Genomic DNA, 21,311 nt, shown 5'->3' with positions numbered 1-21,311 from the left:
GACGCAGCATTTTTTTTAAGGTTCAGTGTAAAGAGACACGCCCTTGTGCGCACGTAGCACGGATCGGCCGCCACGTGTGTGTGGTAGCTGTAGTTACCCCTTCACAATAGCGCATTTGTTGTTCACTGAATACTAAGTTCCATTTATTTTAGTGTTGTGCTTGTCTTGCTTCAACATTGTCTTATAAAGTGTGTGTGCGCAAACGCATTTCCAATATTGCGCTTAGCCAAGTGGCCACCGCCATGTTTCCCAATATTATATTTTAACGCAATAGCCTTAAAGAGCTCGTTTCGCAAAAATTCCTGTGTCGGCGTCGTTGGTTGTGAGCGAAAAACTATCATCTTGACCGTGACCGAAACATCGAGAAAGATTCAAATAACATAAATAATAAATATCTTATGTTCGAGTGAGAATCGAACCTAGGCCGGCTGCGTGGCAAGCAGGTGCTCTACCACAGAGCTCCGCTATTGCTTGCAACTGTGTTTGAAAAAAAAAAAAACATTATATGAATGCGATGTAGCCGGAGGAGTGTCCTTAACGCATGTAATATTACGTGGCACAAGCGTAGAATCGCGCCAGGCGTCAAAACGCGTGAATTGCGCAACGAGTGGCTGTTTTAAAGGCCCACCCATCACAAAGCGCTCAGGCATATTTAATCATCATCAGATGCAAAAGCATCAACAAAGTGCGAATTTGCCTAGGTTTGCGTGTTGCCGTACGAACGCGTAGTGGGCCCTTCGATGATTCGCGATAGGAAGAATTATGGCGTAGTGGGCACTTTACAACTGTACTTGCAGTAGGCATTTTAGGATACCTTGAAACGGCGAATGTTACGCGCACAGTGGTTCGTTTCCTTCAGGCATGGTTTAGGCATGCACCTAGACCCGAAGCCAGGCTAGCAGTTGAGAAGGCGATGTGCACGGGGCCAGATTACGCTATCGCCTTCTACTCTTGAAGGCGAAGCTCAAGCGTCCTCTACGTTTTTCGTTTTGTCATTGAAACACTGGCAAGTTAATTCGATTCATAGGTGCTTTAGGTTTGTTAAAAATGCTTGCCATTCAAGTCCGTTCGAAGGTTACGCTCAGTAAAAAAACTTTCACGGCAAAAAAAAAAAGAACAAAAAATATCCGGCAGATTCCACGCATTGTGGGAGTCGATTTCATGCGATTTCAGCCAGGCGTTACGTCCTGGATCGACGTCTTTGTGTATTTGGAGAAGATGTACGCATATCGTGGCCTTACCTGCCACGTTCACTACACTGACGCCTAAAGGGTAGCTTATGGTTAGACGTATCGTCAGCAGCCACGTTTTATCGAAACGACGTGCCCGGCACGGTGCGATGTGCGCATAGTAAGCAGCAGTCGTCGGCGCGCACATCTAAGGGGTCGAGCAACCCTCGACTGCGTGCTTGAGAGAATGCTGAGTCATGGGAGCAAACATATGTAATGTATATCACATTGTTACAAGCGAGGATGACCTACACGGCAACCACAAATGGCGTTGCGCCGACATCACGCCTGCACAGGGTCTTTTTTCCGAGCAGTTTCAATCAGTGGTGTGGCTCAGCGGAAGAATAATCGACTGCCACGTGGCAACCCCTGGGTTCGATTCCGGCTCGATTCCTCTGCAGTGCTAACGGGCAGTGCCCCCTTGTTCTTTGAGGCTGTCGTGCACTTGTCGCGGTACGTGCAAGCTGGTTGCCTCCTCAGAAACATGCCGAAAAAGCAGCGACGTCTCTGCATCGACTGACCTGGTTTCCGTGCGTCTTCACGATCGCTCGGCTCCGCCAGTGAGAACGGCTGTCTTCTTCTTCGCTTCTATCGTAAGCGGGAACAGCGTTGCTCGCTTGACCCTCAGATAGTGGCGTTTACCCTTTACCGGAGATTCGCTTGCTCGCTTGTGCCTTGATTCTCGGATCCTACTCCCCGCTGGCGATTGGTTGAAAACGGCGGTTAACATAAAACGAAAATTTGCCATGAAGCCGTCTGTTAAATGAAGGAGGAAAGCAAGAAATTAGGTGCACATTAACAAAGACCACGTGGTCAAAATTTCCGGAGCGCTCCACTACGGCTTCCGCCATTTAGGACGAAAAAAAACCAACAATTATGGAAATAATGACATCTTTGAGGGACTAAAGCCGTATAGAACGTGGAGATTCTACTATTAATACGCTGATTTTTAGGAGACAGATTGGCTTTGGTGGCCTTTGGCAGCTGAATATTTCCACACAAAGCAAACTAACAACGATGCCACGTATATTTATTAACGTTGCGCACCATTAATTTAATTAATATTCAAACGTCCATTGAAAACGAAGCATTTGTACGAGTCCCCTGCTAAATTGCTTCCACAAGGTCACTGTGCCGACCTTCTGCGTAAAAAATCCTGAAAGTTGTGCTTTATGACAAGTAAGAGATTTCTGATTAGTTGTCACTTCCGTCGGTGCATAGAGGGGCTCTACGAGGCATATCTGGAAAAATACGCGCTTAAGATGCTTGGGTGCGGCACCTCCATGAGACACGCAAGCCAGGGCTAGCGAGAGAGAAAGCAGACGTCATCTTATGGAGTAAGCGAATCGTGAGAACAGCGCGACTCATGCAGAACTCGGCCTGTGTATTATTTTTCTTAAGACCTACCAACCAACCCCGAAGGACACGCTGTTAGTGAAAACTAGACTTTGCTCACCGTGTTCATCCTCCTCCCTCTTCATATACATTCACTCAAAGCCAGTGTGTCCTACACCGAAATACAACGCAGCTAAGTAACGCACTTATATATTACTCAAAAAATGTTTATAAAGCGTCCATGGAATTAGACCAGGCCCTCTTCCTTCAAAACAGTTATGTTCGTTCTGAAAACTCGTCATTGGAATCGCTCGATATTTAGGTAGCACTAAGACGTGTAAAACAAACAAAAGAAAAACGTGCCATACTTTCTTTTAACCCTCATGCTGTGGTTCAAAATGTCATCCTTTTGTAATCTAAATCTCTGCCACAGTTATCGCGCAAACTATGTTTCATCAAAACCTTTCGTTGCGCAAGTTGGTTCATGACCAGAAATAGGAACGAGCGTGAGACAACAACACAGGACTGGCGTTAACTTCCAACTGTGGTTTATTGGGGAGGTGCGAAATTAGGTAAATCACGAGACCAGCATCGCGTATCAGCTTCACGATCAAGCAAGCACAAAATAAAGAGTCACCGGGACACCCAAATCAACGAAATCCCCACCACGCTCCTTTTGAAAACCGTGCACACAGGTGTTTGAGAGGAAGGAAAACAGGAGACAGAAGAGAGGCAGGGATGTTAACCAGTTCAGCATTCCCAGTATTGAAAAAGCGACGAAGCCAGCCTCGAAAGACGCGTACACGCACGAGGAGAACATTTGTCGAACACACACGCTGGGACCAGCAAGCGTTTCATGAAACAACAGCTACTCGAGAGGACAGCCAAGGCGCCCTACATGATACAGCAGAGGCGGGAGTGCTGTGCGTGAGACAAACCAATCACAACCAAAACGCCAATGCGCCTTAAAGAAGCTGTGCAGATAAAAACGTAGTGCGTGATACCTTCTAACTACATATCTCTGAAAAGGTCACCTCTTTTCATGATAATGACATGGAAGGCACACTTGCATACCGATTGTGCCCATGTTTTTGCATTTGATACGCATTTCGTGGCTTCCCTACCAATAATCTGGGCATCATTAAAAACGGGCGAGCAACACACTCTGCAATGAGCAGGCAAGTTCGCGCCTCCGCCTGATGTGATAGACGTATCATGTTCTTTCAAGCGAGTATTGACACAGTGCCCCGTCTGCCCTATGTGTACTCTACCACAAGAAAGCGGTATGCAATACACGACGTTTTTGATGCATTCGGTGAATCTCGTGGAACGGCGAGTGGTGCAAACCAGCCGCCTTTAGACGCTTAACCTGCTCCTTGAAGCGTTGTTCCATTGAATAGCGGCAGCTTTTCTTGAGGGCGTTGTTAAAGCACAGGTTCGCAATGCCACGCTTCACTAACTTTGAGTGGGACGACTCGAACGACAGAAGCTCTTTTTTAGTGCGGGGTGCATACATCCAGACGTGGCCGGTGTTAGAAAAGATAAGCTTCACATCTAAAAACCTAGGTGAAGTTTAAAACTTGTGGGGGTGCTATCACCCCCTGTAATGTCGTTTTCGCCTCATAGCGCACGTGCGTCCCGCGGATTAGCCGCAGTTAGCATTAACAGCCGCCGAGCGAGGGGTGGCGCTGTGCTCGCGCTATGTAGGCTTAGCGCGGTGGCGCCGGCAGCGTCGCCAGGCGGAAGAGAGGTTAGACCGGCGCACAGGAAACAGCAGCGAGTCTTTTGGGGTTTGGTAGCGTGCGTGGATGGACGTCTCGCGCGGTGGGCCGTGGGGGACGATACCGCGGCTCGTTTCCCGCGGGCCCCTCGTGGTGATTCGAACGTCGGCGACTCCGAATTCGCGGTACATTGTGTGTGCTATGTTTTCTGTGTACTGCATGGGCCTTGCATAAGGATATTTGGCAAGCTAACTAGTCGTGTATCAGATTCGGCAGGCGAGCTCGCCGTGATGCAGTTAATAAATGTACAGATGTTTGTGGTACCCGATGGCGTGGACTGTCTCCGTGTGTTCCGAGAGCGGCGCTCTTCCTCAGACCCCACAAACTACACCGCATGATTTTAATGAGCTTAAAATGTCACATGGTACAACATCTAGGTCCGCTGGGTTCGTTAGGTTTAACAAAATAAAAAAAAAATCGTTAGCATACCTAAAGACACTGACCACCCAATCCTCGATCAACGAGCAGCGCAGGGCATTGTCAAATTTTGAAAGAAAAATCTGGCACAAAACCGGCGCCATACTGGACCCTATACAGATTCCGTTCTTTTGCACGAACAAGGCGCCCTCAAATTCAATAAACGGGGACGACAAGTAGATGATTAAAAGCTGCATGTGCTAGTCAACAGGAACACGACAGGCATTCTGGAACGAAACCACCCCGTTTTCTTCAATAAGCTCCCGAACCACTAGGAACAAATCTGCATGTGGCACTAAATAAAACAGGTCTTCAGTGCCTAGGGAAAACGCAGTGTTAGCAAAGGCTGTTTTTCACGTATAAAGTCCACTACAATGTGCGATGACGGGGCGGCAACAGCATCTAAAACGACGAGCGTGTTGAGCCAGCGTTGAAGATGCAGTCCCAACTGTTGCTGCCACGTTCCCTTCTCCGTCACGATGGCTCTAAGCGGGCAATCAACGTTGCGGGCCTTAGCTTCGAAGAAGACGGTCAGCCTGTCTGTTTTGGCCTTGCGTGCCTCCTTGCCTAATTTTGCCAGGTGGAGCTCGTTGGGAAGCATGCTGAAGCGGGCTACCCGACGCATCTGCTGATTTCAGTGGCGGAGGCGTTGCGAAGAACAGTCAGAATAGCCAACAGAGGAAAACAGCCAGCATCAAGGCAGAAGGTGGCAGTCATTCCTTACTTACACCGTGTGTCACACAGGCTCAAGAGGATACGCCTACGTTCGGGTGTTTCTCTCGTTTTTCCCGCGCCGCACAAACTGCATCAGTTGTGTGCTAGGACATGCCCTGTGAAGCAGGCGCCGAGCAAGTGTAAGGGCAAACATAAAAACCATTTTGCTAAATGTGCCGACAAGTTTGTGTACAGTGTTCCCCTTTCCTGTGGTCTAAAATATGTAGGACAAACCTGGCGATGCCTGAACGTCAGGTTGCAAGAACACAATTTGAAGGTACAGAAGAGTAACGACGGGTTCCTTGCCCAGCACTGTTCTCAGTGCGGCTGTACTCCAGCGTTCCAACAGACCGGGGTCCTGGCCAAACATGCAAATGATCAAACCAGAGTGACCATTGAGGCCTCGCTTATTGCCAAGGGTAACTGTGTCAGCAAGCCCTCGGTTGCCTTGACCCCGAAAGAGCTGGCTTTTCTTGACAGCGTAAACTACGATCCACACCAATGATATGCTTTTCGTTGGCTTTTCTGAGCATTTGTTCATTATGTATTTCGTCATGCCCGATAAGTGTTTTCTGCTTAACCTGGTCACGATGGTTATGCGATATTTTGTGAGCACTCACGTGATGTGGTATGATGACATATTACATCACGTATTTCCGTCACGGAAATGACGTTGAAAAAATGTACACCATCAGATGGCAAAGAAAAAAAGTTCCGTAAACGGGCATCGAACCCACGACGGCTCGGTCCGCAAGAATAGATGCCGGGCATGCTATCCACTGCGCCACAGTCACAGACTATAAACGCTTTACAAAGGCGCCTTTTATATCTCACACTCTCCTCTCACAGTGCTCTCGGTCGGCGGGTGGTGTTGCCCTCTATGAGCGGTAAAGTAAAGTAATTCATCATTACTGTAGCCTCCGCGATTAGCACCTGCAACGCTTGTTACTAAACGTCCGTCCCATTCGGCGCGTTTTCATTAGAATTGCAATTTTGTCAATGCCTTAACACACCGTGAGATGGCGATCTTAGCCCAAGCGTCGTAGCAAAAGGGACCACCTGAGTGTGTTCTTCAGTGCTAAAACGAACAAAATTGACTGGCCATTAAGGGTCATCATTTCGGAAAGTGAGTCTTGGCAAAAGGCAGTCTCATTGTTTTATTTTGCCCTCAAGAACTCTGATGAGGTTGTCGGGTTTTTGGAAGACCAGGCTTTAGGAAACATCAGTGCTTTTTCAATTGACATGAAAGACATATTATTCCCTACCACAGGCTGTTTAATGCGTAGCGTTGAGGCAGCTATTGACAAATATGGAAGCATTCCTTTCCAAAATGACACTGGCATCCATGTTAGCGGATTTTTAGAGCTTTTATCTTTGTATTTAAAGTCTACTTATGTAATTTGGGATGGACAAGCGTACTTGCAAAAGCAAGGCGCGTGTATTGGGTCGGCCATAGCACCAGTGTTAAGTGATTTATTTTTAGCGAATGTTGACAACGACCTGTCCAGAAGGATTGAACAGAGTGCTGTTTAAAAAGTTTTTAGATTTGTAGACGACTACTTGACTTTATTTAAGTCTAACTGCGCTTCACTTAAATCAGATGTTGCTGACATTCTTCATATGACTTGGGATTGATTCGGTCCTTTAAACATTACCCATGAATTTCCGGTTGATGGAAAACTGCGCTTTCTTGATTTTTTGTTGAATTTTGATGCTGAGCACGTATGTTGGCGGTACGATCCTAGGGCCGGTAAACCGCTACTACCTTTTCAGTCAGCTCACTCCAAATTGGTGAAAAGAAGTGGGGCTTGTTTTTGTTTCAGAAATGCTGTGTCAAAGTCATGTGCCCATCTAATGATAGAAGCAGTGCAGCTCCACTCTGAGCGCTTATCTCTAGCGGGCTATCCGATGCATCTGCAAGTTTCAGTAGCTGAAGGACTACTCAAAAAACTGGTGCGTCCACCTCAGGCGCGACCAAGTAACACGAAGAAAGTGGTCATCCCTTACATTCATAAGGTGGCACACAATCTCAAACGAATCGCTCAGAAGTCACATGTTCCAACTGCATTCTAGGCCCTGCTTAACTTGGCCTCTTTGTGTAGGTTAACTCAACCAGACAGAGCTATCGACGAAGAAGTTTCTTGCGCAAAGAAACACCGAGCGCCTTTTCAAGACTGCGCAGTAGGCGTAGTTTATTCTATACCGCTAAGTTGTGGTAAACATTACATCGGCCAAACGGGCCGATGTATCAGTGAAAGGTTCCGTGAGCATGCCAGCAATGTCACGAAAGGACAGGGAGGCCTTCTCGCTCTGCACTGTAACGACTGCACGTGCAAAACAGTCTTTCAGGAAGCTGACGTGGTTTGTAAACATAGAAATAAATATGTCCGAGAAATAATTGAAGCAGAGATGATTCAAAGGTTGGGTGACAAATGCGTTAGTTCGGCGTCGATATTTTTATCAGATAAAGAATTGCAATTTCTTCGTTCTGCTTTTCCAAGTTGATCAGAAAGTTATCTGCTATGACATGCGCAGTGGTTGGCTGATCCCCTGTATATATGTGAAATGTTGCTTCAATAAATTTTGTTGTAAGTCAGCGCTGTGTGGGCGTTCCCTTCCTGTGTCCCCGTTGTTTACTCGCGTGTGTGGTTCACCACACACGCGAGTAAACGCTGCCACGTCTAGGACAGGAGGCATCGTAGATCACGTCATCGTAAGAGGCATCCAGGATTTCAACCATCTGCACTATACGTCGCACTTCACTACACTTAGACCCCTCGTAGCCGCTAGCACGAACGGATCCGATAACAAGTCCGGTCCAGCTGCTTGTGCTCACTGATCACGGTGATGATGACCTTGTTCAAGGACTGTCAAGGACCTCTTCTACACATACAGGTTCATGAAACGTGCGTGCGTTCTCCGTCACAACAGACAAGTATAACCATAACAACTGTAACGCAACTGTAACAACTGCAACTGTGACTGTAACGTACGTGGTAAGCCTGCGCGTGCCACTCGGCTGCGTGCCATATATCTACGGAAACTCTCCTGAATGAAGCTTAGTTGCAAGTAACGCCTGTCCTCTGCATCTGTGTTTCTTCTTTGTCCTGTTCGGATTCGTACTATCCAGTATTGAAGAATATAAGCACTACTTAGCAACTTACTGCGTCTGGCGTTGGTAACATATGTTGCTGTTGGCATCGACACGCAACTGTAAACAACTGGTTACATAATACATATGCGGCTCTTCAACATATCAGTGTGCGTATACCACTTCCACATTTCTCTAGCGTCACTCCGTAACGTTTCGCTCAATGTGCAAATTTACGCGACAGTCACCATCCCGTGCAGGTTCGCATAACATCGATTCCCACAGTACGTGGGATCTGCCAAATATTTTTTTCTTCTGCTTTATTTTTCTTTGTGCCTTTTTATATATATACATACATATACATATCCGGGGCATGACGGCGATGGCAAAAATCAGCCGAGTGTCCATATAATTGCTATTGCAATAAAATAGGAAAATGAAGCGATGACACATGGCTCTCGCCTTTGGCTTTCTGGGAGTAAAGATGGGAAGTGAACATGAATGCAACACCGGCCTCCATTGTCGTCAAAACACCTGCGTGGCCCTGCTCTCTAAACAATGACGAGACAGGTCTGGTTGAGCAAACGTATGGGGCGGGCTTCTCACCAGGTGACAAGTCCCACCATCGATTTTCGCCACTCGTGTGCGCTCTGTCAGTGCTGCGACATTCTGCGCTTTCTTATCGAAGCATGTAGTCAGTGAAAATTAAATTCTAGGTTCTCACGTGCCCAAACCACGATACGATTACGAGGCAGGCTCAAGTGGGGGCCACTTTGGCCATCCGGGGCTCCTTATAAGGCGCACCCAGAAATCTAATTGCACGGGTGTTCTTGCGTTTCGCCCCCATCGAATTGCCGTGGACGCGGGGACATGTGGTCATTGAGCGTTCTCTTCGTCACTCTCCGTCTATATAGCATTTCTTCTGTCCTCCCATTTCACGCAATAGCCACCTATAGAGATGCATTTATTGCGTGCTAATTTTAAGCATGGTGCACATTGTCTTTCGGATATCATTGGGTAATCGGGAAACCTTCCCTGAACTCAGACTTCAGTCTGTGCTGGCCTCTCGTAAATACTATAAAATGCACTCAACAGTACAGAAATACATGTGTGCGTCTCGAACATTATCCCATCATGTCTTCTTCTGTGAGCTGTGCAGTGCCGTATGTGTATAGGTATTACCTCAAGGTTTCAAGCCGACGTTCCGAAGAGATACCATGGACGTCTACTTGCGGTGATTTCAGTGTCGTTATTATTCAGTCTTTGTCTCACATTCTCTTCGCAATTGTGTAGCTCTCGGCAGCAGAAACAAATGTATAGTCGATCGGCGCATATTCTTTGCCGAGTCGCGTTCACGCTCTGTTGGCCCCGACTCCAGCGATGCGGAAAGCAAATGGGACAGCTGTCTTGCGCACTTACCGGTCTCCTTTCAAGGATGTCTTCTCGAGTGAAACCTAGTTCAGAAATACTCTCTTCTTCTTCTTCACTCTACCGCCGCAGTCGCTTTCGTGCCACTCTATTTTCTGCTTTTCTGGCCAACCAGATAAATTTAATTTTCTTGTTGTCCCTCTAGTATTTACTTTTGTCGGTTCTGGAGTACACCACGGGCGTGGCAGTGTATATTTACAGTGTGTTGCTGATTTGCGTTTGTATATTCGAATGACAATGAGCACCTACGCACTCACCTCTACAGTACCGTGTCTCAGCTTCCCAAAAGGCGAGTGCGCCGCTCATAGGACAAACAGCGCAAAAGCAGCCGATCGTTCAAACAAAAGACGCCTCCATTTTCGGAACAGCCATATTGCTCGCCAGAAGTGATGACGTCACCATGTTTTGCATCGCACGTCACTGGTTCCTTGTGCAGTGTTCAGTGAGAAGCAACGCGTACACTCTAAGGCAAGATTACCCGAAAGACGAGTTACGGAGCCCAATGTGCACGCGCGATGGACGGATAGACCAGAGTTGCCAGATGCTACCGAGATAACAAGCAATAATCATCACAAAAGAAGCCCAAAAAAGCAGCGCGACTTTCGTGATGAAACCCAAAAGAAGCGGAAATTTAATGGATTTTGCCCTTCCTGAAAATGTTTTTAAATATAATGAAAAATATCACTCAAGTACGAAGGGGAATTGAAAAAAATCGCTTTAATTATTTTGTACAGCGAAAATATACGCAACTATAAGCGAAAGCACATATTTGCTTTTCAACATTGTCTCCAGGGTAGTCTCCAATGTTAGTCAGTGCATGATTAACGTTACTTGTTAATGACCACAACGTATGTTTGACTTCAACACTCAACTACTCAAAGTCATCGACAAACGCGTTATTGGTGAATGTCATCATGACTAAAAACGCCAGCCTGCGCGGAAAGCGCAGTACAGTCACAGCGAAAGCTGGAAGAACGGCATTTCTAGAGCCCGTTATAAACTATCTTGTGGCTACGATTACAAGTACACTAGCAACGTACCCACTACGCCACAAATCAATTTTTGTGAAGTTGGAAAGCACCCACCACGACATTATTCGTCATTCTGCGGAGAAGCGATGCACCAACTGTAAGGCATTATGTGCACTTTGGTGATGCGACGGCTGATGACGATGAAGAATTATGGCTGAGCCGTTTGTAATGGGTTGGAAGATTTAAAGGACCCACTAGTTACGTAATTCGCATTGTGTGACGCCCGGTCGTTATTTAGCTCTCCCACCACGCTTTATAACATACGTTAACGCGAGGAAGAGAGAGAGAGGGGGAAAAACTTTATTAAGGCCCTGAGGAAATGAATCATAGGGGCCTTATGGGCTTCCTTAGCAACCATTACAAGTGCACTTGCGAGAAACTCACTACGCTATAAATCATCATAATTTTTGTGAAGTAGGGAAGCAGCCACTATACAATTTTTCGTCATTCTGTGGAGAACCGTGATACCCGCTAAACAACTGTAAGGCATTATGTGCACTTTGTTGGTACTGTGGCTGATGACGAGGAAGAATTATGGCAGAGCCCTTTGTAATGGGTTGGAAGCATTCAACAACCCACTCGTTGCGCAATTCGCATTGTGTGACGCCTGGCTACAGAATCCGCGTTGTGTGACGCTTGGTTGTTGTTTTACTCTTCTCCCACGCTACATTACATATGTTAATGTGGTTCCTTCCCGACATGAAGCCTCCATAGGGTCTTTTTGCAAAGCAGTTTCAAGCACCGGCATGGCTCAGAGGCAGACCCTGGGCCCATGCAGAGGGCCCAGGGTTGAACCTCGTTCGATCTTGGAATTTTTTTCTCATTTCATTCTTACTTCGAGCGATAGTGGTTACGGACACCGGCGGCAACAGCGGCGGCGCCAAAAACAGCCCTTGTTGTGATCTCATAACAGCTTTCGCTGTAAAATAACTATATTTGCTGGAAGAATGCAAATAAGCCCAAAAAACGCGACAAACGACTGGAAAATTCTACAAGCGACTCGGCGAAGAAAGGAGACCAAATACGCTTATTGTAAGCGGAACTGGCAACTCTGGGATAGACTGTTGGAGGAGCAACCACAGAGGGACGCGTGCCGTATGCAAACCAGTTAGTCCACAAAAGGAACAACCACACGGGAGATGCAGGCCGTGTGCAGACATAGGTTCCGTGTGCAAACCGTTGTCAAGGGTACTCACCGTCCTCCTCTCTCTTGCGTCAGTCTTCTCACGTGTGTTCGTGGTGGCGCGTTGGCAGTTGTTTCGCGCTCGACAATTAGTTCGACGATGTAGGAACTATGCCGCGGCGCCTTAGATATACATGTATACGTGGATGAGCGTGTGATGCTGCTTTTACGTTTCGCCGCACCCATGAAATCTCGAGCTGGTTTCTACAAGCCACGCTGTATTCCTCCGGCGTAGTAATGGCACTGCGTCGCCACCGGCTGGGAATGGTGGCCGAGAAGACAGTAGGCCCATCGGATCCATGAGTTCAATCTCACTCTGGGAAGAAATCGGCGCTAGATTCTTTCGTAAGTAAGTGATCACTCGTTATTCTGTCGTACCTCTCGCGTGCGCGAAACGCATCGCGATTGCCGGCAACAGGCTCGATCGTGTGCTCTATCGCACGCACGAAATGCACCGCGAGCGCCGCTTTGGGCGTCAGCTCGCCTCTGCTTTGTGATCGCCTGGAAATCGGCCGCCATTTCCGTCGGCCTCACGGACGCTCGCTCACAGAGTGTTCGCCGCGGTAATGAGCTGCGATCTCGCGATACGACGCATTAAGGCGAAAGCCTTTAATGTCTCATACTCGCGGTACTCGCGGCGTCCGATCATCCGTCGTCCGTCCATGCCCTGGAACGGAGCCAGCTGCGGCCACTCCCCGTCACACTCTCTCAGAAATCACGTGATGGCACAGCGACGCATAGCAACTGTTGCGCAACGCGGCGGCGGCGTCCGGCGGCGGCGTCCGTCCATCAACGCGCAACATTTGCGTGTTGATCCTTTCAACGCGCGTTGCGCAACTGTTAAGCAACGCGGCGGCGTCCGTCCATTAACGCGCGACAGTTGCGCATTGCTCCTTCTAACGCGCGTAAACGCGGCGGCGGCGTCCAGCGGCGGCGTCAGTCCGTCAACGCGCACCAGTTGCTTGTTGCTCCTTCCAACGCGCGTTGCGCAACTGTTGCACAACGCGGCGGCGGCGTCCGTTGGCGGCCATGGCATAGTCAGGCTTTCATCGAACACACTTTGTAATTTACAAAGTGTCCTTCAATTTTTGGGGGAGAAGCCTCGCCGCTGCGCTGCGACTCGTCCAAAACGCATTGCGGTGGCCACCAACGAGCTCGATTGTATGTCGCGCGCTCGGAATGCACCGCATGGGCTCGTGGGGACTTTAGCTAGCCGACTTGAGCTGTGCTTCTGAACTCTGTGCAAACTTGTCGCCATTACCGTTGGCCTCCCCGTCACTCGCTCGCAAGCAGTTCGCCGCCGTTCGTGGAGGCGGCCCCGCTTTCGCTCGCTCTACTGCCGCTCGCTTGAGGTTCGCCGGTTCGCTGGCGCTCGCGGAAAACTCGCTGATACGTTGGCGTAATGGCTGCGGCCGCCGCATTTCAGCTGTTGCGCTATATTGCTGGAAATGCGTCTTTGATTATGTATGACATCACGGTGAAATTATTTCATGCCATATTTTAGACGTGTCTTTTTATTTCACCTTGCACGTATTTGCCATGTGCATGTATCTTCATCCTCCCTGTCACGTGTGACTATTTGGAATCTTTTTGTGCTTTGCATGACGCAGTCATTCTCCACAACGTCACGACTGTTGTGCGCGCTGGCGCGTGCAATGCCGGTCATCTATCGCTTCCGTTGGAGCAGCTTCACAAAAAGGATTCTACGATATATGACAACGCGGCTGAATCTGTATTGGACACTTGACAGAGAATTCGCTGACAGAAAGCACGAACTTCTATTGTATATAGAAAAATAAAACATTTCATTCTCTCACTTTTGTCTTTCGTTGTCGCATTGACTGGGAAAGCAGTGAATAATAATAATATCTGCGGTTTAACGTCCCAAAACCACGATATGATTAGGGACGCCGTAGTGGAGGCCTCGGGAAATTTAGACCACCTGGGGTTCTTTAATGTGCACCTAAATCTAAGTACACGGGCCTCAAATATTTTCGCCTCCGTCGAAAATGCAGCCGCCGCGGCCGGGATTCGATCCCGCGAAGAAAGCAGTGAACCACGCATGACTAAATATTTTGCCCTTGTTCTTTTCCGCGCCATTTGTTGCTCACCGCGGAAGAAAACAGGCGAAAAAAGTATTAAGCCCTGCGGAGAGTAACTAGAGAATCATCCTTGGGGATTAACAGATCATCTGAACTGGGAATAAAAAGCGACAGTTTCGCTTCAAGGGCGAAGCAATGAATATGATAGCAAGAAATTGGATTGCCACAGGAAGAACGGCAAGTAGCTAGAAACTTGCTGCGCGCTGCTCAAGCACAAATGACACAGGAAAAGAAAACATACAAGGCGAGTGCGAACTAACAACAGTCACAGCTGGACACTTGCAGCACACTGCTCAAACACAAAGAAGGACGCACGAAAAGAACACACAGGTGTACACAGGACGAGCGCGAACTGTCACAGTTGTTACTTCAAGTAGCCACTATAATACTACGGATCTTCTAGCTAGCAGCTCACTCCTTTCGCAGACGCGGCCGCTGCAGCGAGCAAGGTGACCTTCGTGTGGTTTATAGCTTTAACGCAAACTTCCGGTGAAATCACAAGACGTACAAAACTCCCCCTCAAGAGATGAGCGTGCGAGCACGGTCGACGACGCCCTGCATGTCGAAGTACAAGTCGGAGTCGCACATCCCAACTTCGGCGAAACACTAGAGAGTTTTAGAATTAGGGAACCAAGAAATTTGCTAGCCGCCAGGGCGCATGCGCAGAACGCAAGCCACTCTGGGACTCTTGTGCTCGCGTTGTCCCAATACATACCCTGTAGCGCCCTACTTCGGGCGGCGAACAAAACTGGAGAGCGCGACCTCAAGAGAAGAAAATAAAGACGACGCTTGGTCGTGGCACGTGAAGCCACTGGTCGCGTTCCCTGCTGGCGTCGATTCTGGTCATTAAAATAAAACTTCAATAGGGTCTAGTTGGTACATATTCCTGAGGCTAAAAGACTTATTCATCCATGCTAAAAGCACAGCGCAGACGCACTTCTTTGTCATTCCTACTTCTTCTTTACTTATTTGTCCCAGCACCCATCTGAATATGACACCCCAGGTGGTCAAAATTTCCGGTCCACTACGTCGTCCCTCATAATCATATGGTTGTTTTTGGACGTTAAACCACAACAAGTAATATTATTATTATATTACTTTTTTGTTCTTGCACCCACCTAAATATGATTTCATGTCTTCGCGTATCTGATACACTATCATCCTTGTTACCATTGGTATCACCATTGGTTTAGAGCTATTTTTGTGTGCGCATGTGCGGTAAGGTTGCCTTGGGGTTATATATGCACTGGCGTATGAAAGAGTAAAGCATTTGTTAGTCAGCGCTTCTGGCGTACGTTTTTTTTCTTCGTGGGTGTCTGGTGCGTTTGCGCCGTAATTTTAGCCTCAGGATTCTGGTCACGGTGTGAGATATGTACTGCGATTCGGGTTCAGCCGTCTCGTTACTTCCCTCCTGTGGCATAAGCCTACGAGAGCCAAAGCGTTCCCACGAGCTCGCGCCACCAAGAGCCACGGGACGCTCTTCTTTTTTCCTGGCCGACTGGCCACGAGTGGCGCGGTGCTACAACCCCAAAATGGAATAGCGTAGGTTGCTAGCGATACGACGCAAAACGCTGCGCGGACAACGACGCAGGATGGCGCGCGTCTCGCATAATTTTAATTTAGCCGCGTGTGGAGTCCGGCCGTTAGTATCCTGCAGAATCAGTGATGCATGGCGTAATTGTTTAAGGCAGCGCGCTGCGGAGCGAGGGGTTGCAGGTTCGAATACCCGGTCGCGCGCATCGGATTTTTAGATGCGAAGCAGCTTTTGCTCGGGGCTGTGTCTGTCCTTTATTGGTGACCGTCCGCTCGGGAACCATGTGTGCTGGCACGCGCTAGCGCGTTCGGGCCTGTGTAAGAGGCTGGGTAAGACGCTGTGGCCTCTCCTCCTTACACTCTCTCAGCAATCACGTGATGGCGTCGGGGAACGATATTCTGCAGACACGCGATGAACCCACGTGCTCCCGCGTGACGGTGCGATAGACCCGCGTGGCGTGCTCCAAGAAGAGTTCGCGACGAGTAACAGCAACGGCAACTACAGTGAATTTATGGTGTGCTCCACTTGCAAGGACGCGTTAACATCGGGCAAGGTGCCCGTGATGAACGGAACTTTAAGTCGACCCATGCGCTGCTTCGCATCCCCACATGATTCCCTTTAGTGGGGGATGGTGTAATTATTTTTTCTTCTGAGTTAAGGTTATTTGTGGCATTTATGCATTATGTGCATACATATACGTAACGGGACATGACGGCGACGGCAAAAATCCGCCGAGCGTGTCCATGTATGCTATCGCAATAAAAGATCATCTGCATGGAGTATGGTGATGAAACAGCGCTAAGAGACGAGGACGGAAGGGCACACACACGAGCACTCATGTTTGTGCCCTTCCGTCCTCGTCTCTTAGCGCTGTTCCATCACCATGCTTCCAAACCAACTAGCCCACCGACAAGCACTGCATGGAGTACTTGAGCGGACCGACCGTTCGTTCGACGAGGTGCAATTGTGGGGACTAACAGTTGCCCGGTAAGGTGTAAATGTGAGGACTAAATGTTAGTCCATTCAGGTGATCTGTGGGGACTCAGAGCTTGTGGAAGTAACTGCATGGGGACTAAATATTAGGCCCGGCGCCTGTAGTCCTTAAAGGGATTAATGGTTGTGGCAGCTAGTCCCCAAAAGGACGAACAGCACACCCTTTTACCTTAGAGTGTAGAACTCGTCTATATCCGTTAAACGCGAGTATGAGGCGAAAATTGTGTCAACTGCTGTTTTAATATGTTGCGGGTACAGGGGCCCCAGGCGTTGCTCGCCTTTTGCTCCTGTACCTTTCTTGAAGCTGCATTCAAGTTCAAAAATAAATATTCATTGATTCATTCAATATTTTGCCCAAAGGCGAGGTAAATCCCAGTGCTTGAGACCTTCACACGCTGTCAAGCTACGCACACACGCAGGAGACATGGCACGAAGCAGCACACTGGACAACTTGCGCTGCGCACTAAGAAGAACGCCATAAACCACGCGTCTCCAAAATCCATGCGGCGTCAACGGCGCCTCAGGGACGCACACATGACACAGTACAGTGCTGGGCGTTTGGTTCCAAAAGCGACAATATCCACAAATTTTTTTCTGGAGTGGGAGGAGGGGGGGTGTAAACCATGTTTTATGTATGTTCGTACGTGCGTTTGTATGTGTACGTGTATATATATACATCCAATATCGAAACAAATTTGGAGAGGCTGAAGTGGTGTATGGTGTACCACATGCAAAGAGTCGCTCAGGCGGAGCAATTGCCGGCCAATTCTGCCAGGCTAACACCGCCTGTGGCAACATCACCACAACCACCACCGTCCGAGTTTGACACCCTCCTCCCCTGGCTAAGCCAGTGAAGTAGGCCATAGCAGCGCTCAGTCGCCTCTGCAGGCGTCCGCTGCTGGTATAAGGCACAAAGGAGACGCTGCATGAGGGCAACGGACACTGGCATTTCTGCTGAGCAGCTGTTGAGTGTTGCAGAGGTTCAGCAACACACCACACCGCTGTGACACTCTGGTCTGAGCAGAACGGACAGTGACTATTAGGCTAAATTTATGTCGTTATTTCTTTGGGCGCGGGTAGACTCCAGAGGAATTAGTTTGGTCTGCTTTCGTCTGCAATCGAGGTTACCCGTTTGGCCAACATAAATGTGCCCATAAACACGCTTTTTTTTTGTGCTACAGGTCTACTTTGGCCAAAGGGCTCGCTGTGTAAATATATCTGAGCTCAAGCGTTGGTTATAGAAGACGAAGCGTAATCGCATGTTGCACGACACTGTTCTGTACTCTAGTGCGGCCCAATCTTTAAAGATACCACAGTCATGTTCGCACATGTCAATCGGGTCATGAAAAACGTTGCTGAGGCCGATCAATAAAAGAGAAAACGAACACGCTGTGCGAGTGTGCCCTCAGTAGCTTTGCATGGCACTGAATTTTCGTTTTTGAATCGCTTCTTAATACAGAGGAAGAGATTAGATTGACCAACCCTTCTTGGTGTTTGGAAATGCACTGTAAATGACGGCATCTATGTGAGAACACGTAGGAGTAAGTGATATTTTACGCGTCCACGGTATTTTAGGGGCGAACCACTTTAAGGCCGAGGCTTGTCCGTACATCCGTTTCCGTGATTACACAGCACCATGTAAAATCGAAACAACAGGTTTAACAATAGACTAATATCAATCATAATTGGGACAAAACAATATAAAACACCTGCAAGCACAAACCCTTTATACTAGTCGGCGACTTCAACGTACACATTATGGACCTTAGGACCTAGCTTTGTCGTCGACTCTTTATGTCATTTTATGTCACTCAATAATGAGGGACAATCTATACACCTAAAACACCGCAAGAAGAACGAAGAAGCACAAGGAAAGAACGTCACTCAATTTACACTATGTCACTCAATTTACATTATTGGGGCAACACTCGGGTAACGCATGGTTACTCACCCATACGATACCCAGAGCTTCGCGCACTCGTCATTATTCACTTCGCGGAGATGCGTATTTTTTTTATAAATTTAGTTACGAGTTCAGTGCTCTCCTATGCGGTTTCTTTCCTTAGTTCGTCGTTCTTTACGCTGCCCTGTGTCACGGTGTTCAGTTAGTATCAACTCACCCAAATATCGATTCTTCTGCTGAACAAAATCAAAGCAGGCGGTGCATTGAGCGCGGAGCAGTAAAGAAGAACAATCAAAGTGGAAGCCAACAAATAATTACGCACGAAAAATTGTTTCACTTATTGCACAAGCATTCATGGAGCGCCTGGGTCCTCTAAGTTTCCCTAAGAGTCATTTCTTACATACTGGTTTTCAGTGCATGGTCTCGTGACGCGGGTTGGCACTACTGAGTAGAGACATCCAAACTAACGCAACGTATTTTCTCCCCCGTCACCTTACCTGCCACTCTTTCTTTCACAGCCAGCTGCATCCGCATGCAGTGTTCGCACTGGAGCACAGAAGAGGTCAATTTTTCCGGATAAGCTTATACGAAACAGTGACCTTTAGGAGTGCTTAGATGATATATTCTAGAATACTGTAAAATATCTCGAAAAAAAATTACTTTCCCGACAGACCACGTGAACGCGTAGTGCCGACAGAAGCTGAGGCTGGGTAAAACATTTCTGACAAAGGAATTGATTAGTACTGTTGCGTACGCGTTGTGTTGTATAGAGCCATGAACACATTCAATAATTATCCCAACTGTAAAAAAAATGTAGCAGTTTTTTTCCGAAGGTGAAGCGTTCGCAGCGACGAAAAGATATGCGCTTGTTCCATCGAACGCTCTTCCATGGTGTTTTAGCAGTACGTAGATTCCACGCAAAAAATAAGACCGAAATGACGATTATGTCTCATCTATTCTCATGATGGAGTAAGCGGGCATGAATAGGAATAGAAATACGCGTTGGTTTGTACAGCATGTTTGTTCATTATCTCGAGACAAGGCAGCGCTATCTCGGGAATGCGTCGACTGAAATATGTGGCGCAAGGCGCGGCTAATAAGAGGAAGAAGAAAAAAAAAACAAGGATGTTATCTAAGATGGCACGTGCCTTTTGGCGAGCACGCCTCCACATTATAGTACACGTTGCTGAATGTGATGATATGCGATGGAGACCAGCTTGTACGAAACAGCAGTTGGAAGGCGGCAAAGCCTTCGAGTCTTTCGGCAAACATGCGCTCACGGGCTGAATATTAATGCAATTAGGGTCCCTTTGTTCGATTGGATTACCGACTGTAGATGTGCATGTTCCTTGGGTCTTGAAAGGAGCTAAATAGTTTACGAGTGCTCAGCGTTGGGTTACTGTATACACACAGGCGTGCGCAGGGTTCCCCTACAGGGGGGGAGGGTTGGGGAGTGGCGAAGGTTCATCGTAGCGCCCCCCTCCCTATTATGTCGAAGTATGGGGCAGACTCCCCCCTCCCCCCTCCTGTGGGCACGCATATGTGTATACATACACGCAGGCTCCACCATTCCCATACGAAAGACTGCTGTTGTTACTGTACATACGTTTGACTGCAATGCAGCCCATTTAATATACTTTCTTTTTCTTTCCTGACATTCATGTCATGACCTTTAGGAAGGAGCAACAAAGCTGTTTTTAAAACCATTGAACCTCAATAGATGTTAGTCACTATAACTGTTCCTTGAAGACGCGACAGTTCCCACTTTTCATTTCTGCACGTTACATGAATGTGCACAACTAGAAGATCCCAGAGCGCCGCGAAATACTTTATCGCTTTTCTGCGGCCGGTTTATTTTCCCACGAGGTTAAGGCTTGTGACTTCATGATGCCGAAAGTGGTGAAGAATGATCCAGGCATTGCAGCGTATTGAAATTCGCTGCACTTTGCTCACCCATCTGCTGCTAATTCTGAGGGCCGATCGGGCCATAAAGCAGACTTCCGGGCAGAGTGCCAAGGCTTTGTACTGGCCTAGCCCCACGTGACCCCTTTATGTGCATTGGCGTCACGACACCCTAACCTCTGGGGAAATTGAACCAAGGCTTATTGCATAGAGTAGATTTATTAAATTCTTTGGAGCATCTCGAGTACATTCTTCGTGAAACATCGTGAAAGAAGACACAGGACAAATCGCGGTCCCGTGTCCCGCGCTGTTTCTCCAAGAATGCCCATCTAAGATCTCTTGCGCATCCGGAGTACCTTTCCTAGGGTTTAAAAGTTGGATCCTTAACATACCGCGAGAATGAAGTAAAAATAAGATGCCACGTTTATATTCTATCCATTTACGTGACACAAACAGGGTATATATATGGCTTAAAACACTGCGTCAAAACACTGTTTTGTGTGTGTGCGCGTGTGCGTAGCCGCAGGAGCTTTATAGGCGCTCTACGGCAGCATAAAATGCACAGATTTCATTGTACAGCACTACAAGGGTGTTTATGCAGTTTACCAGCCTTTCAGGTTACTTACGAAGCAATCGTCCATATTGAGAAGTAAGTAGGGACGTACACC

The sequence above is a fragment of the Rhipicephalus sanguineus genome, chromosome 8, assembly GCF_013339695.2.
Source record: "Rhipicephalus sanguineus isolate Rsan-2018 chromosome 8, BIME_Rsan_1.4, whole genome shotgun sequence".
Taxonomy (NCBI): Eukaryota; Metazoa; Arthropoda; class Arachnida; order Ixodida; family Ixodidae; genus Rhipicephalus; species Rhipicephalus sanguineus.
Note: the sequence above shows the minus strand (reverse complement) of the source record.